This window comes from Podarcis liolepis (assembly GCF_965112155.1).
Source record: "Podarcis liolepis genome assembly, chromosome: 4".
Classification (NCBI taxonomy): Eukaryota; Metazoa; Chordata; class Lepidosauria; order Squamata; family Lacertidae; genus Podarcis; species Podarcis liolepis.
This window is the reverse complement of record NC_139558.1, coordinates 40974565-40999443: the sequence shown is the minus strand read 5'-3', so window position 1 is coordinate 40999443 and position 24879 is coordinate 40974565. Positions and strand designations below refer to the sequence as shown.

The 24879-nt window shown below is 43.1% G+C and overlaps 1 long non-coding RNA gene across 1 annotated transcript in view; it reads left to right on the top strand.

Moving 5' to 3' along the window:
• LOC310706384 overlaps positions 1 to 24879 on the top strand; it is a 74068-nt gene that overhangs the window by 17065 nt on the left and 32124 nt on the right. Inside the window, exon 4 of the long non-coding RNA XR_014525813.1 lies at positions 5079 to 5192. This is a non-coding gene — a long non-coding RNA (uncharacterized lncRNA). The remainder of the gene's footprint in view (positions 1 to 5078; positions 5193 to 24879) is intronic.

Below are 24879 nucleotides of genomic sequence, written 5' to 3'. Positions count from 1 at the left end.
CATTCTAGATGTCTTCTAGTTCTTTCCCCTTTGCCAGCAATGCCTTAAGTTGCAAAGTTGATGACAAATACAGCTTTAGCCTAGTTCAGTAAAAGAACGTGGTTTTCAAAGCCCACACAACTAGAGAGGTTATACTCAAATGTCGCTCCCTGCCATTTATAGGAAGACGATGCATTGGCACTAACAGAGCTCAGAAAGACATCTTTAAAAGGAACTAGGGGTAGCTGGAGTTCAAGCATGTTGAAAAAGGAACTAATTCCTGTTCCTACTCATCCCTTTACAAAACAAACTAGTTAAGTTCAGTCAGTTCAGTTCAAGTCAATCGAAATGATCATCTGCATCCCCACTCTAGCATCCAGAATGGAAGAAGCTATGGTGCTGAAGTAGGTCAGCTAATATATGAAGGTCAGCTAATATATGAAGGGTGGGGGAGGAATGGTAGGCAAAAAGAAGATTCTGAGAGGAAGGCAAATTTTACCTTGCATATTAGAATTCTCTCTCTCTGCTTCTCTTGGCATATTGCACTAATGCCCCAACCCAATGGCCATATTTTGCATGTGAGAATGCTTGTTCTAGTGCATTCTCTGAGGCCAAATAATAAGTTCACTTCTAGAAGTCAAAGTAGAACTCTAACTACTAGATCAAATATTCAGCATTCAGATGTGCCTACCAGGCTGAATGGGACCACTGCCTCAGATTTTCCCAAAACACAAAACAATTTTTCCTCTCACAGCTAGCTGCCCCTGACATGGGCCCACATTTTAGGCTAAAGCAGAGAAAGTCTGAGCGAGTCATAAATCCATTATTTATCTTTCTAGTGAAATATCTCTGCACGATGCCCTCCAGGAATTGGCAGAAGATGCAGAAATTAACCAAAAAACATGGGAAGCAATTGCATGAATCATTCACAAACCCCTTTGCACTCTATTCAAGAAGGATATAAGAAACTTGCTAAGGAAGACCACTGGTCCATCTAGCTCTGTATTGTCCACCATTTTGGACAGCAGCTCTCCAGGGTTTCAGAGAAGGGTGACCTCAGTCCTGCCCAGAACTGCCAGGGAGTGGACCAGGAACCTTCTGCATGCAAAGCAGATGCGCTACCTCAAAGCCACAGCCCCTTCCTGCAATGGTGCAACTCCTCAGAAGTTCGATATACATCTAGGTTGAAGGCTAACAATAATTTATCTGCCATTAGAAAGGAAGGAAATATATTAAGCTAACTGATTTGGAACTTGTCCACTGATATTTAGTTCAACATATGCAATATGCCACTAAGAAACTGTTGGGATACTGCCAGGGAGACAAAGTCCATCATGGCCCCACGTCGCCTCCGGACATCCATCGATCTCCAGTATCAGAAATTAGCGACACGAGCTCCAGAAATAGCTTGCCACATTCCAGAGCTGATGCACGCTCTTATCAGCAGATAATGCACAGCGAAAGATGCACGCAGGAGAGCATTATTTATAAGTTTATTCTGCGTTAGTCAGAACAGAGAAAAAACATGACCGCCTGCTTCAGCGTTCAGGCACCGAGAGAGAGAAACGAAAGCAACAGAAAACATAAACTTCCTGTCAACAGGAAATACGCAGACTCTGTGACTCACAAAGCCTGCTCCCTTTTAAGGTGGAACGGAAATATCCTAACATCAACATCCCTATTTCCTAGTGCAATAAACAAAGCTGGTATTATGAAGTTTTGTTGCATAACTCGGGTTACCTTTCCCTGCTTTCCCCCAGGCACACATATTTTGCACACATATTTTGGACAGTTGTGTCATTTCTGCTTCAAGAGTCTTTCAGCTGGAGGTGAATGTTGCTTTGTCTCATGCGCCCATGCTGCATTCAGCTGGCAAACTGACTTCATCCTGAATGGCTTTAACTGCCAAATTAGATATCAATTGTCACCAAGCCTCGGAATCGGCTTGATTTATCATATTCCTGAACAGACTTGATCTTGCAGCCTTGTGACTTGTGATTCGGACCCCTCAAATCACATTGCCGCTTCGCATCACACATAGGACTGTCTAGATCACATCTGAACAAGAACTGAGGAGGCAAGATAGGGACAAAAGGGCAAAATTAAAGGATAAGAGAGTATATGGAGCAATATATTAGAGGACCAGATAATTGCAAGGTGGGAATCTGACTCAATCAATGTCATGTCTGAGCCTGTGGAAAAAATCCTGTGCTTAAAAATGCCCCCACAGACAGAGCTTTTACCCTAAAGCTCAGTGTTGGAGGAAATAATATTTTATTTATTTTATTTTATTTCACAAAATTTATACAGCACACTGCTTGATTGTAAAAGACCTCAAAACAGCTTACAGAAAGATACAACAAGAAAAATGAGGGGGGGGGGAGTACAGCAATAGTATAAGACATACAAAAAAGTTTTTTCCTGCTCCACAGTCTAGGACCCAAACCAATGGATTTGAGTTAAAAGAAAGGAGATTCCATGGACTCTCCTTCCTTGGAAGTTTTTAAGCAGAGGTTGGATGGCCATCTGTCATGGATGATTTAGCCGATATTCCTGCATTGCAGGGGGTTGGGCTAGATGACCCTTGGGGTCCCTTCCAACTCTATCATTCTATGATCCCTGCAACATTGCACCAATAGATCTACTGCTCATTCCTAGAAAAACACAGCAATGCTAAGGTTTGGTCGACCTTATCGGAAAGCAGAGACACCATTTTTAATTCTTCCTATGACCTCAGGGACCGATATAAGAATTATCTTTGCTGGGAAATTGCTTAAAGTCACATCATAAATCATTCGGGGTTACGTTCAGCAAGAGAGCTGGCTTTAGTTGTTATCATTTTAACTGTAAAATGTGACAAAACTGAACACTGTATGGTCAAAGGCTCTGCTTTGCATAAACGTCAAGCTTTCGTAAAACAAAAAAAAAATGTATGATGTGACGCTTCGATAGTGCTATAAACAGGGGTGAAACAATCAGTTACATATGGTGTTTGAGTTTTAAGTAGCAGCAATTCACACTTGCGCCAGAGTTTACCATTTACAATTGACGTAATGTTAGCCATGTCTTGAGTCAAGAAAATGCGATTCAGTTTTTCAGCTTAGTCCTTCAAATGTATCTTGGGTAGGGATGGAGAAATTCAGGCCTGGCCACTGTTCAGAGTTGCTTCCAGTCAGTGCATAGCAGTTGGGGGGAAGCCTCTTGTTTTTATTGTGTTATCTTTTGCTAAACTTCAACAGAAAGTTTTGAGCATTTAGTTTATTTTTGTGTCCTGTTGCAAAGAGCTGTGCTGATGTCTGAGTTGGTTTTCCCCCACCCCCACCCCCTGTATAGCACTGGCATTTAAATCTGCCAGCATATCCCTATTAAATGCCTGCTTTCTTTCAGAATTTAACATGGGGGGGGGGGTGTTGTAAAGTGGGCCTGATCGCTCCTGGTGAGCTTGTGCCAAATACTTTCAGACTGTCACAGACAGCTGGTGTTTTTTCCTTCCATATGGAAAGGTCAGATATTTATACGGTGACAAACGTGACAGCACATTTTCACTTTAGCTCAGTGCAAATTTTGTGGAAGTTGCTGTGATGTGAATAATGAACTACTAGGCTGCAAGTAATCCAGTCTGCCGAACGCTGTCGGTGACGGGTGAACTGCCAAAGGTTGAATGGTTTTTCCTCTGGAAATGAAGATGAGCTGTTTCCATCACAGTTTAGCCCAGTTTCTCTGAAAGGATACAAGATGGATAGCTTAATTGCTTCTTGATTCCTAAAAATGGTTAGGCAAAAACAAATAGAAAATGGCAGGGACTTTTATGCAAGTTTATGATGGTCCAGTCCAGAAATAATTTTGTCTCAACTCTCATGTGCATTTGGCCTTGATATAAAACAACAACAGCAACTGCTAGGGCTGATAAACATGTCCTAGCTAGACTATTTTAGTATGTGCAGTCTTCAGCTACCCTTTCTTCAAAACTTCTATTGGAGGTTAATTATTGTGGATGGGAGTTGTGAAAGAGAGACTGTAGACTAATTCCTACAAACCATAGACTACTTGTTCCTTTCCAGTGCTACAACAGTTGGTGTCCATTCCCACCTACCCACACCTCAAGTACTATACGGTGTGAGAATTTAGCAAAGTGGAGAAACTGGACTCTAGATCTTGTTGGGGAAAGCTCCCATGATCCCTGGCCCATACTAACTGGGGAGCCAGAGTTCAACAGCACCTGAAGGACCACCAGTTCTGCAGCATTGATTTAACACATAACAGCCATATGTCTTGTAGCTCCATTTAATTCATGAGAGATTGCACAGACAGGGCCATCCCATGTATGGCCATGTCTTTAGCTGAGATGTTGGGGGGACTGACAGACTCCCACTCCCCCTGCAACACGGTCCACCATCCAGTTTGAAACCATACTGGACCTGTTAGCTTTGCAAATGTGCTAGCAGATTTTTTGAAATTGCTGCCCCACTTCTGAGTAAGCATGCCTAGGAATGCAGCGTTCATTAACCTTTTAAAAATGGATGCCAAATGTACGATTCATTTTACTTGGGATGATGCATATTACTGACAAGACAAAACTTAAATCATTTATTATTTTTTATTTTGCACACAGTGGATAACCAGCGGGCATCGCCATGGAAACATAGTCACTCTGTTTGAGTTTCATTGCTCTCTGTCCTTCTAGAAGGCATCCTGTTTTCTTCACACTTGACAGTTTCCTTTTGGCAAGTGGCCGTCCTGAATAACAGGACAACTTGTGTTAAGTTGCATTAATCCATATCTGGGAAAGCCAGTTCTTTCCTGGCAGTTCTTAGGCCTCCGGCAGCAATGATACTGCAGTATTACCAGCTGGAATGAGGGGGGATGTCAACAAAACTGACACTGCAGAGAGGTTTTAGTAGAGTCTCTTGGAAATAATGACCTTTCTTTTGTTCACTCCAAGCCTTTGGGACAGGTCAGAAAACACATTAGTTTCCTTTACTAGCACAGAGTTGATCTGTGTTTAATATTGGCAGAAAGGCTTCATGAATCCTCTACAGGCACTTTAGGCCCCAGGAATGTGCAGTTAATTAAAGCAACTCAACTCCATTATGTTGCAGTGTCTCGAAGAGAAGTTGGCCATGAAGAGAGCTTCAGAAAACAGCACGAGCTTTTAGGCATCCTTCACTCCATTCTGGGGAAGCTTTGAGTTTCTCTCCCACAGCGAGAGAGAGGTAAGAAGGCACACTTTAATTGCTATTGAACACTGAGGCCAACTATATACTGATACATTGCCCAGGCATAATTTATTTGATCTGATATTATTCTAAAATCTTTTTACTGAGCAGTGTACCAATAAAACCTCTGGGGGTGCCTTGATTTATCATCAAATGGGAACGAAACACATGGAAGTGTAAAGCAGGTAGGAAAAGACAGAGCCGTTGAAAGACACCTCCCCAGGTGCTGCAGACTTGATGTAAATGCTGCATTGTATATGAGATCATGTAAAGAAACAAAAGCGTAGAGATCATTCAGAAAGCAAAAGTGTGCTGTTTCATTCCAGGGCTGGCCCTATCATTAGACAGAGTGAGACAGTTGCCTCAGGAGGGAAGATTCTCCTGGCCATTTCTCCTATCACAGTCCGCAGCAGCCATTCACCTGTATTGGAGATGAGAGCTGTGTGTGCCATTCAGTCTGTCTCATACACACCCCAAATAGGCTTCAGTGGAGGATTCCTTCCAGTTGTCAGGATCAAAGTAAGTGAAATTCAGCTGCCTCCCCAGTCAGCTTATAATAATAAAATAATAATTTTTTTATTTATATCCCGCCCTTCCTGGTTCAGAAAACCGGGCTCAGGGCGGGTAACAACAAATTTAAAACACTTAATTGATGCAACAAAAAACCAGCATAAAATACAGTATAAAACATGAATACCAATAAATTCAGAATTCAAAAATCAACTTAGCAGTAAACATTAGATGATCACCAGGGCTAGCTGGCTAAATTAGTCCTATTTGGGCCACCAAGGAGACCAGGGGAGAATTAGAATTATGCACATAGCATGGGGAAAGCATCTTGTTCTTTGCCTCAGATAGCAAAATGTCTTGGGCCAGGCTTTGGGCTGTTCTTGTATCTCAGTGGAGAGACAAGTTTTCCATCTTTATGAAAAGGAAAGAGCATTTCATTCTATTCATTGAAGATTCAGGTATGCAGCATATCCAGGTACGTATTGGTTGTGCAGAGGTGACTGTCTTTTCAGGCTTTGGTGTAGCTCAAGGATCACTAAATGAGCTTGTTGAAGAGTGTTGGGAGAACTCAAGAGCTTGCCACAGTTTTGTGCAACAATGTTGTGACACTTTGGTTGGACTTAATAAAGGAATTGCTCAGCTGTGGATTTCATAGTTTTTGCTCATCATGCAGCACACAGATGGTACATTGGTGTTTTAAAAGCCTGCAGGTCAAGACTTTCCTGCCTTGATGAAGACTGTACCCACTATGACAAGGAAGAGATTAAGCCAAAGTGCACATGCCTTGTTCATGTCTGGAGGTGACGTCAACAAGGCATTCTTGAGGGAGAACAATGCCCAATTAGTCTTGAAAGCTGAGGCTGGAAAGACAGAGAGACATGACAGTGCCGAGGGCCTTCTCGGGCGTGGCACCCGCCCTGTGGAACGCCCTCCCACCAGATGTCAGAGAAAAACAACTACCAGACTTTTAGAAGACATCTGAAGGCAGCCCTGTTTAGGGAAGCGTTTAATGTTTAATAGATTATTGTATGCCTGTTGTCTTTGTCCATGCAGTTTCCTTGGCAGGGATACTGGAGTGGCATGCTGGTTCCTGCTCCAGGTAGATCACGTTTGGTCAAAACTCTCCACTATGACCTGTCCATCTTGGGTGGCCCTGCACGGCATAGCTCATAGCTTCTCCGAGTTATTCAAGCCCCTTCACCACGGCAAGGCAGTGATCCATGAAGGGGGGAGGCAGTGGAAGACAGGAGTGCCTGGCGTGCCCTGGTCCATGGGGTCACGAAGAGTCGGACACGACTAAACGACTAAACAACAACAACAGATCATTGTATTTTAACATTCTGTTGCAAGCCACCCAGAGTGCCTGGGGAAACCCAGTCAGATGGGCGAGGAAGGAAGGAAGGAAGGAAGGAAGGAAGGAAGACTTGCTCTCTGTGAGAATCCAAAGTTATGATTTGGGTGCCCCCCTGAAACGTAGTGAGGCAGCAGAATTTGCTAGAATGTTAATGACATGGACCTTCTATTTTCTACTCAGCCTGTGTGTGTGTGTGTGTGTGTGTGTGTGTGTGTGTATTGACCAAATTGCGGGAGGCAGTGGAAGACAGGAGTGCCTGGCATGCTCTGGTCCATGGGGTCATGAAGAGTCGGACACGACTAAACGACTAAACAACAACAACAAACTATATATATATATATATATATATATATATATATATATATGCTTTCGTAGATTTTCACGGAAAATTATATATTTCATTATATATATAATGTCAAAACAAAATAAAAAAGTTCCTTCCAGTAGCACCTTAGAGACCAACTAAGTTTGTTATTGGTATGAGCTTTCGTGTGCATGCACACTTCTTCAGATACCACATGAAAGCTCATACTAATAACAAACTTAGTTGGTCTCTAATGTGCTACTGGAAGGAACTTTATTTTGTTTCGACTACGGCAGACCAATATGGCTACCTACCTGTAACTGTATATGTGTGTGTGTGTGTGTGTGTGTGTGTGTGTGTGTGTGTAACTCAACCTTATATCACAGAAATGGCGTAGTCTTCAGTGACCAGCATTTCAAGGAAGCTAAACTCAAGTTTTGCAGTGGGACCCCTGAGATCCCTTGCCATTCTGGTATCAGCGAATACATAACAATACACTTTTCTCAATTTCTCTGCAGTGTGAGAAACTCAAGCAAAACATGTTACCATAGTGATCCACTGTCTCTGGGAGAATCAAGTGGCCTCATACCATTCTTACATTGTTTTTCTAACAACTGCTAACAACTCAAGGGCTGGTACATCTTTATAACTGTGTACTTTCTAAAGCTAAGCTAACAGAAACGAGACACGCTCCTATAACGTCACGATAAGGCATTTAACAGCAAAAGGTCAATGTGCTTTGCTGTGGCTATAAATGAAGTTTGGTGTGCATGTATTTATCTGTAGTGTTTATAGGCTGTCCTATAAGAAGAAATCTCCAGTGTGGCTTCATACATGTCTATATTATCTTTCTTGTGTGTTTAAATACATAGCTCTACCTGGAACAATGGTGCACAAGGAGAGGATTTACTGTAGAGAATTGCATTGCAGGGCTTTGCTCCTGCGAATTAATTGGGACAGTGCTGCTGATGCCAGTCTTGCTTTCTGCCTGTCCTATGGGTGTTCCTGTTCCACATGGGATGGACATTTGGAATTTGCTTCTGTGCTCCTTTGGGAAATTCTAAAAATGCACACATCCTGCCATGATAAATTTCCACATTTCTCCTGACAGTTTTTATCAGATTGCTGCATCGACTCGTTTGACACGTGAAGACTGAAAATTACTCTGGCATTTCTTTTCTACATACTGATCCCCCCCCCCATGAACATGGAGCCGGTATTTGTTGGAGGTCATTAAAACACTGCCTGCAGAGTCAGAGTTTTAAATCAGGCCAGAGCTCACATGCCAATCTGACCCGTTCCTGGTGGTGGCTGATGCTGGCATAAAAAGATTCACACGGAATCAAGTGACCCAAGTAAAAGTACCAGGCAGAGAGTGGAGCTATGCTACATACTGTAGTAGTAGAATTGGTTACTCGTCACGTAGTGGTAAGTCACTCACATGCTACAGAATCTTGCCCTCAGTCTGAGGATGAGGCTGTCTCAAATTCAACTGCATGGTTCTAGGAGTTGTAGATATGTATGCCAGTGTGGTGTAGTGGTTAAGAGCGGTAGTCACGTAATCTGGGGAACCGGGTTCATGTCTCCGCTCCTCCACATGCAGCTGCTGGGTGACCTTGGGCCAGTCACACTTCTGTGAAGTCTCTCAGCCCCACTCACCTCACAGAGTGTTTGTTGTGGGGGAGGAAGGGAAAGGAGATTGTTAGCCGCTTTGAGACTCCTGAAGGGGAGTGAAAGGCGGGATATCAAATCCAAACTCCTCCTCCTCTTCTTCTTCTTCTTCTTCTTCTTCTTCTTCTTCTTCTTCTTCTTCATCTAGCAAAACATCGCCACCCAACAGTATTATTACTACCAACAGCCATAATTAATCCCACTTCTCATCCAGTGGGGCTGTTCCTCACTTTAATTAAAACTGCCTCTGATTCCTGAATGCCGTGTTTTTCATTGTACAAATTATGGTTCACTGTGTGCTCTAGACAGATTTTTGCTCAGAGCTTTTCCCCCCAGCCAGAATTTACCAGAAATCAGTTCTGGCACTTCTTGAGGGGGTGCCATTGCCATTATCAGAGAACGAGGGAGGCATCCATGATGCGTTCCAGCACCTCTTTTTCTAGAAAAATAGCACTGCTTCTGCTACAGGGACAATCAGAAGCCACATAACATAAATGGTTCGTTTGAATATAGGGAAATAATATGCCCTCTCCGCAGGAATGATTTTGTAACACTATTTTGTACTGCTATGAGTGAGTGAACCCCACAACTTCAAGAGTGGTCTGTCCTAACCTGGCATCCTCCAGTTGTTTAGGAGTGCAACTTGCAGCAGCACCAGCCTGCAGGCCCAATGGCTATTGATGATGCGAGCTGAGGTCCAAAACATCTGGAAGGCACAAGGTTGAGCAAGGATGAGCAAGGGTATGGCAACTGGAATGACAATATATTTGCCCAAGCATGCCTCCCTGTGTGATCTGTAGCTGCTACCTTTGTGAAAGGCAATATTGCATCCTAGTGTATTCTGCCTGGTCTGGAGGAGTAGAAAAGTTTGGCCTGGCAGACTCCCTTTTGTTGGCAGAATGAGCCTTTGTATAACTAAAGAAATGTCCTGGTACAGGTGATACGCTGCCAATAGAAGTTAAACAGCTGCAGGTCCTTATGGAACGATATGTGCCTTCCTTACCCACAGGCTGGAGGTGATGCCATCAAAGTGTCTGAGTGAGAAAGAGAATGAAACAACCGTGTCTTGGAACTGGGGCTGAAAGAGACTTGCTCTCTGTAAGAACCCAGTGTTTTGGCCAGAGCCGGCCTGTTCATAAAGTGGGGTGTAGCGCTCACCTCAGGCGGTGGAATTGCAAAAGGCCCAGCAACAAAAGTTTGAGCGTCGCCTAGGCTCTCACTGAGTTTAGCGAGAGCCGAGGCACAGCAGCAGCATGGTTGATGGTGGGCATTGGCATGGCAGAAGTGTGGCAATAAAAGTAAATGTATATCCAATCCCTTTAGGTTTTGCCCGCACGTTTGCCTTGTTTTGCTTTAAAGTCCTCCAAGAGATCAAACTTGCCAAAATATTGAATTGCTTTATGATCTACTCCGGGAACATAAAATGACACAATGTACATTCTGGGATATGATCCAGAAATTCTTGGCTACTGTCCTCCATAATTAATATACATTTAAGCTCCATAAACTTCAGGGGGACTTACGGAAGATGCAGTTGTGCACTATCCGATTAAGATAATTTTGTCATGGCTATCTTCAGTCATCCCAGCACAGGGCTCACATTCTGGGCCTTGTTTTCTTGACTGGGCAGGAAGAAGATGATCTGAAAGTGGGGGATATTGACATCAGGCCCTTGTCATGGTCAGATCCTGTTGAGATTTAGGCTCTCAGAATCCTTCCCCCTCTGCAGAGGTGGGGAGCCTATGAAGATGGTTTGCTCTCAGATGTTGATAGATGGCTCTACAAGAGTTCATTGCTGAGATGACTGGCACTCCTGTCAAAGCCCTGGATGACATATGGAACATCTGGCTGGCTCAGGCCAGTGACACGATCACCCCTGAGCACCCTCTCCTACTTCTTGTAGCCCAAAAAATCTGGAGGGCAGCAGGTTGGCAAAGGCTGATGTAGCTAAATCCCATTGCACTTGAATCACAAATCTATGCATGTAGGAGAAGTTTCCATAACTCAGAGTTCAGCACTGTGAATTCTTTAAGAGGATGAGTGTATCAAAAGGAAAGGTTAGGAAGGCCACCGTGCTTTCTGGAAATGTAAATTTCCTTGAAATTGTCAAGGCAGAAAATTGCTTCGTAGAAAAACAGAAGGGGCTGGATGTTGTACATGGAAATCAATTTGTTCCAAAGCACATAAAACATTTTTATTTAATGTTGCTGTTGGTTTTCTGTTTTCTTTTTAAAAATGTATCAATAGCATCATTATTCTTTATGAAGTGTCCATTCTGCATTTGTCACTATTGCAACAAATAGAACAGACAGCAATTAGGTCTAGACACTCTTCCCCCACCCCACTCATTTTCCAGCCCAGATAATGTACACTATAATGCCATCCAATCATGCATAAACTCAACCATCATGCAAGCATAAAGATATTGTTATGAAGCTGCAAAAAAAATACATTCGAAAGTTGTTTTGCCTCTGAGAACAGGCATAAACAATAACTATTAAGACAGAAAGGAGGAGTAACCCAAAAGATACACTGCAAAAGGTTCGTGATGTGCTCTGAAATTGGGGATGAGATGGGGACAGTCTATCATAAACTGAATGCCTCTTGTAGTACAGATCTTATTGGGCCAGGGCACGGGGTTTGGAAGCTATATGTCAGTTGGCCTGTGATCTGTGTAAGCTGCAGAGATGTACCTTAGAAAAGTAATAAAAAATTAGCACATCTGTGTCTTCTGGTATGGGCACCTCTTGTCTTGAGGCAACATCAGAAATGGTCTTTGGGACACTGTGTAAAGCAGCTGGATAGCCAGGGTAGTCCAGGAGATAGAAGTCCTGGAAAACTGGTGTTCGGAGTCTATTTCAAGCATGGAGTCATTACTGCGGGTTTTGTCAAGCCACTCATGCCAATCAGTATTAATGATTACAAGTGCAAGGAGACGCTGTGAGGAAGGTGGGTCTGTCCAACTCTGGCACAGTTGCTGTTCTGATCGCCCTCTACCCATTCTGAAGTGGAGAGGTTCTTGTATCCATAGAGGCTCCATGCAATGTTGACTACTATGCACATGAGTCAGCCCTTAAATCAACCGGGTAACGTCTTATGAGAGTCCTTTGCTTGATTTACAAAACTTCAAGTGCACCTCCTTCGCTTTGCTTAATCTTTGTGTTTTTGCTTTCTTAGAAGAACGCTCTGAAACCAAACTTTGATACCTTTCTTACTCTAAAAGTCTCTTTCTAAATCAGAGAAATAATGTTGATGATTTATCTGCAGTGCCAAAAATCTTCATAGTTGGCACAAGAAGAGCAATAATGTATATCTCTGCCCCACTCTCTCTGACAGCTTCCCATTTTCAGTATCTCATGAGAAAAAACTGATGTGGAAGTCACACTGACATGAAGAGATATGTCATTTGTGACATCATTCTCCCCCTGTGCTTTGCACATGACAGGTGTTTGGCATTCTTATTTTAAATCTGTCCATTCTTCAGTGAAGAGCAAACACCTTAATTCCGTTATTTTCCTGTTACAGGGTGTTAGATTTACAGGCCTTCAGTTGATAACACTAATGAGTTTACTTCAGGAGAAGTAGATTGGGTTGGGGTGGAGGGAACGTGGAGAGTTTCTCGTACTAATGAGGTTCAGTTTGTTGACAGAATGGTTGGCACCTAATTACTACCTCCATCAGAAAACAATTTTAAAGCATAATATTTACTTTTACCTCTAGCTGTGGTGAATTGCTGCTTTAATCATCATTCTGCATTTAATGTCAGTACCTCTTGTGATGGGAAAATGCCAGTGCAAAATGATGCTTGAAATAGTGAGGCTCTTGGTACTGAGGGGAACTGGCACTGTTGTAATACAGCAGCCATCTTGAAACGACAGAGCAGGGCTTCAGTTAATCACAAAATTACAAACTGGGGAAACATGAGTTCTTCTACTTCTGCCAAGGGATTCTTTAAGGCCTCGCAAACTTCCATTTTTGCAGCTGTAAGTGAGGATTAAACTGAATGGTTTCATTGTGGGGTGGTAAGGCTTAAGCCTGTAAAATCTGGAACATACAGCGAGAATTTCCATTGCTAATGACACAAGGAATGTAGATAAAAATAGGTTTTCAGGTGAACGTTTTAAGATTGCAGTTCCATATTCATTACTTACTGAGGGTAGTAGATCTCACTGACTTTAGTGGGATTTATTTCAGAGTAAACACACCTAGGATTGTGCTTTAAATGTTTTTGGCAGGTCATGCTTGCTCATTCGTTTCTATAATACAAATTCGTCGTTTATAGTGATCTTAAACAAATGTGTGTAATTTTGTCTGTCACATGCTGGAGGGTGTACACTGTAATTTCTTCATTATGAAAGCAAACGTTTACCTTTGAGAGGTAAACCCAAGTATTACTGAGTGACTTTGCTGCCTCTTAAAATATTATCAGTGATTTATATGTCTTATTGATGATCATACAGCATGGTAGTATCATCCAATCAATTTACAATGTGGTGCATTTCATTCCTTTTTTCCATTCATCATCTCATCTAGCTTTTTGGTCAATATCCCTGCAAATGGAGCCCATCTACCCTCCTTTTCATTCCCTCAGTGCTCAGTGAATGAGTGGATTTCTGTGAAGCAACCTCATCTAGCTGAAGCATGCTATAGCCCAGTGGCTACTGGTCAGGTGTGTACTTCAGTGTTGGGATCTGGCATAGAATATTTTGCAGTACAAGGTTCTCGTTAAGCAGGAGTGGGGGCCATTTAGCTCACCAGAGACTGTTGCACTCAGCCTTGGCCAGAATAGCTAAAGAGCAGGGAGACAAAATTCAACAACATGTGGATGGTCCCATGTTCCCAATCCGTGTCAATGTAAAAGATATGACAAGCCTTATGCTGTATGGATCAAAGTGAATAATTAGATGGAGAAAGGCATTTTGGCGACAAGTGGCGGGAAGACTTTGGAAAAAAGGCGTGGAATTCTTTCTGGCTTGTCTGATGGAATCATCTCCCCCCTCCTTCCATGAGGGGTCTTACAACCCTTCAGGGGAGGCATAGGGTGCACATGGAGAGAAGAGGGTGGGGAAAGCCCCACTGAACGAGTGGGAGCCATTGTGCTAGTTTCTGCTAGCAGGGCTGGGTGGCTGAATCTGGCTCAAGGACTATCTTGGGGACGTGGACGTCTTTTTAATGAGGTGGTTTTTTTTAATTCTGGGATTTCTTTGTAGTCATGCAGGTGCACACTTGCCCTCACGTTTCTATATATAAAGGGTTCCAGAAATTATTGAGTCCATGAGAGGCATGTCTGAGAAGAGAAGGCCTTGTGGGAGATGGCAGCATTGAGGGCTCAAGTAAGAGCACTGATTCTGGCTGCCTGATAATAGTTCACTTCCTCCTGCTGTTCTAAAAGCAATTCCTGGAAAAGATACCCAGACTAGACATCTTTGCCGAAGTGATGTGGCTCGTGTCACTGGGTGCTATGTTCTTAACCCCACATGCCTGCCCACCTTCCCTATCAGTGGAAGAAAAAGCCATACGTTATGGCAGACAAGGTCACTGTAAATGGAATTCATTGTAACTTGTCTACTCCTGAGTAAGGTCCCAGACTTAGAGAACAATGTCTCCCATTTTTCTTCCTGCAGTTCACTGTTATGTTAAGGATCTTATCTGAGTAGAACAAACAGCAACTGATCACTATCAGGCCTGTGGCAGATGAACTTACTGGAAAATAATTATACGTACATAGCTGACAACCACAGAATATATTAAAATGAATATTATTGGGATTTTCCTAATTCAGACCACAAACCAATTTTAGTCGGTCTCCAGAGGCCCTGCCATTTTTCTTTTTTAATTGTTCACAATTTCACTCGTCATGAGGGAAGTTATTTTCAAAAATGGGGAGAAAAGTACATGAATGTTACATATTGTTTAAGAGGGGTATAGAGCATCATGTCTACAAATCTTATGCCAGAAACGGCAAACTTTATTCCAAAAGTCTTGGTGTATAGAACCGCATTCCACAACCTGCAACAACAAATGCAAAGTCTACCTTTGCATAGTAAATCTGGTTTCTGCATACACCATCAAGACAAGCAGTGAACATGATCAGAATTCATGGCTCATTCCAGCCAGACAAAAGCAATCAAGAAGGGCATAAAGTGGGGCCAGTGAGAGTTTTTGACTTGCAGAGAGTCCCAAGAGTTAGACCTAGAGACCTGGGGGCCACTCTGAGCCTCAAGTTCCCCATCCCGGTCTAGATGCAAAACTTTGTTGCAGAGCACAACAAGACTGTGAGTGTCACAGGATTTGCCATCAGCAGTACATTGAATAAGCGAGTGTGTCGCGGGATCTGAATTTGTTCCAATCCAATTATAATATTTGGACTTGGTTATTGGTTACTATTCATTTGTCAAATGGGAATTCATTGCAGTTGGAGCTAACAGCATGCAAATGTATTCCATAAGGTGCCCACTTGCTTGAAATCAAAAACCTTCTGTTGGCATAGCTTGCTGAAGCATTCAGCAGCTGGGTACAGTCACCTAACCATTCCCTCCAGCAGCTGTGTTTGCTAACTGGCTCTGCCCTCATTTAAACTAGCTGTCATGGCAGTCAACTGATGTTACTCCAGAGGATCAGAGGGAAGTGAAAATAATTCAGAGTCAACAACTAGCAACTCAACAACAACATCAACAAGAAAATAGCAGGCAAAACAAAGCAACTAAAATTTCAAAAGGAAGGAAAAGCATCCATATATATATATATATATATATATATATATATTTGCTTTCGTAGATTTTCACGGGTACAGGAATGCAGGTTTTGGTGTCTTCGGGTGTCTTCCCGTGTAAGAGTTGGGGTGTCTAGGCGACGTTTCGACGAGGTCTCACTCGTCATCTTCAGGCTGGTGCTTTCGGCTTCTTGTTACTGGAACAGAGCAGGATCTCAGTGTTTGAGTTCCTATAAATACTGTTGAGGGGGTGTGGTGTATAGCCTCCAACGTTCTGGGCAGAGAGGAAGTTCCCAGGTTAGTGTGCCTTTTCTTCTTTTGTTCCTTAATTACTTGAGGGATATCTTGAGTGATTTCTTGAGTGATATTCTGAGTACCACTTAGGTGGGTCATTAGGTGTGGATTAGTTGCTAAAGCTTTCGTGTCTTGACCTCTTGAGCTTGTGAAGAGTTTTTCTGAGAAGATGGCTGTACTGCACTTAGTTGTGCTCTGGCTTGGCTTCGTGTATAGGGGCGAGCTGTGGTTTTGTGCCCTGTGCCAGCCAGATCTGTGTAGGGATTGCAGGGGGGTGCAGCATCCGGAGGTGCCACTATGGTTTGGCTACTGGATGGTGTCTGTAATTTATCTGTGGAGAGGGTCTGGGTTTGGGTCTGGTGTGGTTGATTGGTGATGGCATTCTGTGTGCCTCTGGTTCTGGTGTCGGTTTTTGTGGGGAGGGCTAATTTCCAGATGTCTGGCAGGCGGGACGTGTCGTCACGCTTGTTCATGTTGTGAGGGTGTTTCTCTATCTCGATGGCTTCCATGATTATTCTCTTGTGGTGATGTTCCATGTTAAAGAGCAATTTGGAATCTGCAAAATTAATTTCGTGTCCTGTTTCTTTCATGTGTTGGACCTGTTTTGATATTGTGTTTGATATATGTGTTTATGTAGCCAAGACTCTCATCTCCAGAACCAAACGCCTGGCTGACAAAGACCACTTGACAACTGAGTTACAGAATCTCTCAAATGTGTTAATCGCCAATGGATACCAGCAAAACAGGGTTACGAAGCTAATCCAAAAAGAAACACCCCCCAAAAACCAAGACACAGAAGAAAACAATGGCATGGCCCTCCTTCCTTATATCAAGGGCACTACGGATAAAATTAGCAAAATCCTCCATAAACACAATATCAAAACAGCCTTTTGCACCAACCAAAAAATAGCCAATATCCTCAGAAACCCCAAAGATAAAATCCAGTTGGAAAACCAAGGGGTCTATGAAATACCCTGCAAAGTCTGCCCAGCCACGTACATTGGACAAACAAACAGACGAATAAATGCACGTATCGCAGAACACAAGAATGCCGTCAAAAAAGAAGAAAAAACTTCCTCTCTTTTCCAACACATGAAAGAAACAGGACACAAAATTAATTTTGCAGATTCCAAATTGCTCTTTAACATGGAACATCACCACAAGAGAATAATCATGGAAGCCATCGAGATAGAGAAACACCCTCACAACATGAACAAGCGTGACGACACGTCCCGCCTGCCAGACATCTGGAAATTAGCCCTCCCCACAAAAACCGACACCAGAACCAGAGGCACACAGAACGCCATCACCAATCAACCACACCAGACCCAAACCCAGACCCTCTCCACAGATAAATTACAGACACCATCCAGTAGCCAAACCATAGTGGCACCTCCGGATGCTGCACCCCCCTGCAATCCCTACACAGATCTGGCTGGCACAGGGCACAAAACCACAGCTCGCCCCTATACACGAAGCCAAGCCAGAGCACAACTAAGTGCAGTACAGCCATCTTCTCAGAAAAACTCTTCACAAGCTCAAGAGGTCAAGACACGAAAGCTTTAGCAACTAATCCACACCTAATGACCCACCTAAGTGGTACTCAGAATATCACTCAAGAAATCACTCAAGATATCCCTCAAGTAATTAAGGAACAAAAGAAGAAAAGGCACACTAACCTGGGAACTTCCTCTCTGCCCAGAACGTTGGAGGCTATACACCACACCCCCTCAACAGTATTTATAGGAACTCAAACACTGAGATCCTGCTCTGTTCCAGTAACAAGAAGCCGAAAGCACCAGCCTGAAGATGACGAGTGAGACCTCGTCGAAACGTCGCCTAGACACCCCAACTCTTACACGGGAAGACACCCGAAGACACCAAAACCTGCATATATATATATATATATATATATATATATATATATATATATGCTTTCGTAGCATATATATATATATATATATATATATATGTATATATATATGTATATGTATATATATATGTATATATATATATATATATATATATATATATATATGTATATATATATACATATATATATATATATGTATATATATATATATATATGTATATATATATGTATATATATATGTATATGTATATGTATATATATATATATATATATATATATATATATATATATGTATATATCTCCAGCTGGCAAGGTAAGACAGGCATTTATTACAAACCTCTAGAAGAGGTCAACATCTCCCTACTGAAATCTGACCAAGTTGATGTATAATTTTTTTTAAAGGAAAGTTTTTAATAAGTCAACCAAACCACCAAGTAGGGTGAGCAAAACAAACAGGAAGCTCCATCTTTCAAATCTGGCTCTAAAATTACATTTGCTGTAGTGGATAGCATAAATGTATAAATGCTGCAAAGGGGATCCAGAATAGCATGGCAATGATTCCTGTCAGCAAATTTGTGTAACTGTTGTGAACAAGCTCCCCCCGCTTTGTCTAAAGTTTCTGCTGTGTTCAGACTTTCTTTGGCCCACAATGCGTCAAAAACGGGCTGTGCTGGTGTGCAAGGGGGGGGGGGGACTCCTCATTTGATATGCCACAGCACAGTCTATGTCTGTGGAGGTTTGTTTCGACCACTTCCCTTCCACTTTGGAATGCCTGCCTAGTTCGCTTCAAGCATAGTGAAGCCTTGCTCCTGATGATGTGTCCACTAACCGGGCTCTGTCTCCATGTGTTGGGAGAAGGTCTGAGTGGACAATCAGTTGTACTGCTGGAGGCTCTTCCATGTGACTGGGTAAACCTTTATCCTTTTGTCATGTGGAGTCCATGTAGCAGAGCCAGGGCCAGATTTAGGTTTGATGAGTAACGGGCCCTTTATATGTCCAGCTGCCCTTTGTCAACAACAAATTGTCGCTGTTTTTTTTTTGTGTGTGTTGAATATATGCTATATGGTAATTTATGGACCTAATAGGTATCTAAAGCCATTTGCACATAACAAAATATGTATTTTATCACAGTAATTGTGTAGTATATTAATAGTGATTTTTTTTGGGTGGCGCCCCAAGAGAGTGGGGCCCTAAGCTATAGCTTGTTTAGCTGATATGTAGATCCAGCACTGAGCAGAGCCTATGAAGGCAGCTTCTGTTTGCACCCTTTCTTCTCTCTTTGTGAGGACTACTGTGCCACCCAGGCACAGAGAGCCATTTCCCATGTCTGCCATATTCACAGTGGAAGGAGAGGGAGTCGGAGCAGGTTGTGCAATTACCTTGGGTGCCTTGTGTGCTTTGAAGGAGCTGGCCTGGGGAAAAAAGCAACAGCTAAGGGAGCCTTAGGGTACATGACACCTAGAGAACCAATTCTGTTGTTCTCGAGTCTGGGAACTTCATTTTCAAAGAGTTCTCAAAGCCTCCACTAAGGAACATTTCCAAGGAAATCACCGTTGATTTGATTTATTATATTTCTATGTCATGACAATTAAAACTAATAGAAAAAATGTATCATTTGTCAATATTGCCCTGTAAGCCAGCTGCGTGACCTGAAGTCCAATAGATACTTCAAATGCAGGGCTGGAATGAGATATGTACACAGACATGTTTATCTCAGATTTACAGGAGAGAATATTATTTGCCAGCTGTTGGGACTGATGTGTACACTTGAGATGGTGAGGTGCTGTAGCAGTAATGGGAAATATGCAGCAACAGATGAACAGGCTAAGCACCTCTGCCTGCTGTTCATTTGGCCATTTCTTCTCTGCCACTTCATGCGCTTAGACCCCCGCTGTCCCTCCTCAGCATCAGTACAGAACACTAGTCCTCCCAGCATTAATTAGCTTAATGTTTGGCATTCAGATAGCTGAGGGTTAATCCTCTGTCTCCTTTCATTTTTCAACAAGTGAGCCTTTTGGCCATCTGTGCTAGAGGATTCGCTGACAGGACCTTAATCTAAGCTGAGAGAGATTGATTTCAGGCTCTCTTTTCCTGTTTTATGGCCACCTTTTGTTCATTACCACATTTCTGTCAAGCAAATGAACAGCCAAGCGAGGCCATGTGTTTTGCTGACATTTTCACGAGAGGATTCGGTATTGCCAGCCGTACAATAGTTGAAGATCTCAAAGGTTAATGTACCCTCAGGATTGTGTAGTCTGGTTCTTCCCCCTCCTGAAACCTAAATGCATAATCACCTCCTTAATCAATGCCTTTAACCTTTCTGAATTTCATCTGAGATGTAATGTTATAATGAATCCAAGATTCAAAGGGTGAAATGAGTGGGAAATGGTGGCAAAGCGTCTTCTCTGAAGTGGAGGTGGTGGGGGAGGAGGAATGAAATGGCTTTTGGAAAAAAATATATGTAACAGGCTGCTGTTATCTTGGCAGTTCTGCCACATCATGGGCTGCAATGATATAATGCCCCCTGAGCAAAGAGGTAGGCTGCTTGGGTTGTTGACGCAGATGCCATAAGACAGGCCTATCGAGACAACCGCAGCATACCAGTGTTGTACCGGGTGGTTTGCCAGTGCTTGAAAATCCTTTTATTTTGCAACCTTAACCGGGCAGCAAAAAGAGGTTGATAGAATTCTCTGTTGGATTGCCATACATGGCTGGGCTCATCAAGCTTGATGAGTTACAGGTTGTGCACTAAAGCAGCAAATAAGATGTAGAGTTCATCTGATACAGGATGTGTATGGCAATGTGCCATGTTTCTCTGTGTGCAAACCCACATGCGACATACTCACATGGTTGCATTGCCCTGTGTTCAGCTGTCACAGACCAAGGTGAAGAGATACACCCTCGATTAAGAGGGAAGTTTCACAGTTTGGGAGACATGCAGGAGAAGACTCTCTTACCAGGCCATCACCCCTCGCTCCTCTGAGGGAGATGGCACCCTAAGATGGCCTATCTGTCTTGTAGATTGCAATGTCCTGGCTAGCGGATAAGAGAGGCTTTTTCATGCACATGAAAATAGACTTCACCTCTCTTCGTTTACTATCATTTTAGAAAGATGGAAGGCTCTAGCTTCACACTCTGCCTTGCTTAGAATACAATCCAACCCCCTGATCCACCATGGGATACTGGTGCAGCGTTTATTGTGATGCCCACCAATCTTTTTGCCAGCAGGACTCCATGGAAAGCTCTAAAGCAGGGCATTCTGGCGGTGGGGATGGGCTGATCTGACCTGGGGTCTGCTGGATTGCAAGCCAGTCCCAACAAAAATGACAAATGTCGTTCATCTTTATTAATGTGAATGCTCCATTGTGAGATTGCATTGTGGGGCGGGGGTATTTGCTTCTGTATGGGCCATTGAGTTTACTACGTGGTTAATTGTAGCTTCCTCATGTATAGAATCATGACTCTCTCTCTCTCTCCACTTCGAACATGACAGTGTACACCACAATGGCACATGCTGTGCATTCTTAATGCACAGCCACTTGGCTCACTTCTTTCAGCAATTTGCTGCCAAGGCTGTGCAGAGTGATGGGAAAACTCTCCTCCCCTTCCCTGCAGAATTAATCAGGCAAAAGAACCCAGTATCTTATATAAGGAAAAGGGGGCACTTCATGAGGATCGTGTTTCTAATGGTTTGAACTTCAATAATTTTATTATCCCCTGAGGGTAAATTTGCCTCCTGGAATTCATTTTCAGTATTACCCATTATTTCTTTCCAGGGATTTAAATAAATGTATTTCATCAATTTTTATATCTTGAAAATACATAAATTATAATGAGATTCAGGAAAGCCATATGCACATTTTCCTCTTGAGGACAGCGTGTATTACAGAATCCAGCTGCTTGTCAATTTCAGTCACATTGATTATTCAACTATTCTGCATTTTCTTATTTCCTGCAATGCGCTGGCCATTTAGATGCAGATCAAATAGCTTCCGTTTGATCAATACAGTATGGCTTCCTAAGAGAAAGTCATCTCCTTTGTTGTTGTAGTTGTTCACTCAGGTATATCTTTCATAACAGACACCCCTTCCCTACCCTAATAGTATGAAATTCACTATTCTCTTTAGCCACCTGTGCCCCAGCCAATCATGTGTCCTGTAACTAAAAAGCACCACCACTACTTTCACCCCTGCTTACTCAGTGGAAAGAACCATCATCTGCAAGTTCAGTTGGTAATAACACAGGTATGTCCAAGTTCATCATTTTGCAAACACAAAGTCTGACGATGATGATGATTTTTTAAAAGAACTGACTACATTTCCCAAGATCTTAATCATTTCTGATCTGTTAAACAGTTGTCTTTTCCTGCCATTCTGGGCCCCTCTTGTGGTGATGAAGGTGAAGACAAAGAACAGCGAGAGCCGCCACCACCTGTTCACTGCCTTGTTGAGAGCCAGTGTGGTGTAGTGGTTAAGAGCGGTAGACTTGTAATCTGGTGAACCTGGTTCGCGTCTCCGCTCCTCCACATGCAGCTGCTGGGTGACCTTGGGCCAGTCACACTTCTTTGAAGTCTCTCAGCCCCACTCACCCCACAGAGTGTTTGTTGTGGGGGAGGAAGGGAAAGGAGAATGTTAGCTGCTTTGAGACTTCTTCAGGTAGTGATAAAATAGGATATCAAATCCAAACTCTTCTTGGTATGTTTCCGCTCTTCCTCAAGGCCCAATGGCATGGTAGTCAGAAGTGGTTTGCTAGGTGGGGCAGAGCTGCTCGGCTAGCTTCTCAGACTGGTGGGTTCCTGTAGCTTACAGGGAAGCAGAGAGGTAAGATTGTGAGGAGGTCAGCATGGTGCAAACAGGACACGAGGAGCACTGGATTGGCTCCGCCAGTGTCTTTGCACCATGCTGAACTCGCTACCTGTTTGCCCCTCCCTCTCACAGTAAGTAGCTGTGATTCAGTTGGCAGGAGACTGGTGAAGTGGATATGCCCTCCTTAGTAAGCCACTTCTGATGGCAGTGATACTGTTATTCCACCTCAGCACATCCATCCCTCTTCCTGTAGAGCAAGCTACTGCAGCAATCTCTGTTATGTTACATGTTTTATTCCTAATTGCCAAGAGTTAACTGTTAGCTCACCACCTGCAGAGCTGGATTGAGACCTTTAGAAGCTGTAAGCACTAAAAACATGGGGCCTCCCTAAATGTAATTCAAAATAAAAACAATACTAAGTCATAGTATGAAATGTTACTTTTTTAAAATGACACAAAGCTTACATGTAATCTGAAATGCACATCCATATATATCATGTGCAACATGCACCAAAGGTAAAGGTAAAGGGACCCCTGACCATTAGGTCCAGTTCTGACCGACTCTGGGGTTGTGGCGCTCATCTTGCTTTATTGGCCGAGGGAGCTGGCGTACAGCTTCCGGGTCATGTGTCCAGCATGACTAAGCCACTTCTGGCGAACCAGAGCAGCGCATGGAAACACCGTTTACCTTCCCGCCAGAGCGGTACCTATTTATCTACTTGCACTTTGACGTGCTTTCCAACTGCTAGGTTGGCAGGAGCAGGGACCAAGCAACGGGAACTCACCCCGTCACGGGGATTTGAACCGCCGACCTTCTGATCGGCAAGTCCTAGGCTCTGTGGTTTAACCCACAGTGCCACCCGCATCCCTCTGCAACATTAGCTAGATGCCCACTAATTTAGATGGGGATAAGTAAAAAACAGAGAACAGAAAAATGTAGTGTGTAAGCAAGTTTAGTAAGCAAGTCCAACAAATTTCTGACTTCTCCCTTGATATCTACTTTGATGCTTTTTTAAAAAAAACAACCAAATGTCAAATTCTTTCCAAAATCTCTCTCTCTCTGTCTCTCCGCCCTAAGCCCATGCATAGTGTGCCTATTGGATAATGAAGCAGTAACCAGCTTGATATCATTTAGACTATGTGGGTAAGGTAGGTATTGAATCTGTGATAAATGTAAGTGCTTGTAATGAGATGGAGCCATTCTGTTTTAAGGGGATTGTGATTATTTAATACAAGCCACATCAGTTAAGTTCAATTGCATCAACAGCTCTTACCTCAGTGAAGAAAAGAATTAAACGAACCTTTTTGGGCAGAAACCAGGCAGAGATGAACTCTTTCGATTTCAAAGGGAGGGGGGAGAGAGATTTACCGTACTTTTCGCTCTATAGGACGCACCCGACCATAAGACGCACCTTGTTTTAGAGGGGGAGAACAAGGGGAAAAAAATCTCCCCCTCTCTGCTCAGCGCCCCTTCAGCGAAGCGGCAGGAGAAACGGAGCCCCTTCAGGCTTTAGCGAAAGCGACGCGAAGCCTCCGGAGCACGGAGGGAGCGCTCCCTCTGCATTTCGGAGGCTTCGCGTTGCTATCGCTGAAGCCAAGGAGCCTGCATTCGCTCCATAGGACGCACACACATTTCCCCTTAATTTTTGAAGGGGAAAAAGTGAGTCCTATAGAGCAAAAAATACGGTAAGTACGTACTTAACTTTTCCACTGAAATCAATGGGGTGTTATAGTGCTTCACTTGGCTGGGTTACATTGATCATGCTCTGCACCACCAAATGTGTCTGACGCTTTTGCTTTGGTTTTGTCCCCTGCCAAAACCTGTTTGTTTAAGATACTCATTGAGTGAATGGAGGAGAACCAAAGTGCCACTGATAACAAAGATTAATATAACGGTTGCAAGTTCTTGAGAGCCTTATCAAATATTTCAGAATCTTTAAAAACTTCAAGCACTCTCACTTCACGGTACCTTTTTAAAAAAAGGACGTTTCAGTATAAAAACCCAGCCACTTAACATGTCCCCCTAATTCTCTTCTGCTACCCACCAAATAAATATTTCACAGAAAATCTTGCACATCAAACCTGTGCAGTTACTCTGGTTTATTTAAAGTGCAAGAAGTCTTTAACTAGCAGGGGGGGAAAGAGATTCCCTGCACTGAAGC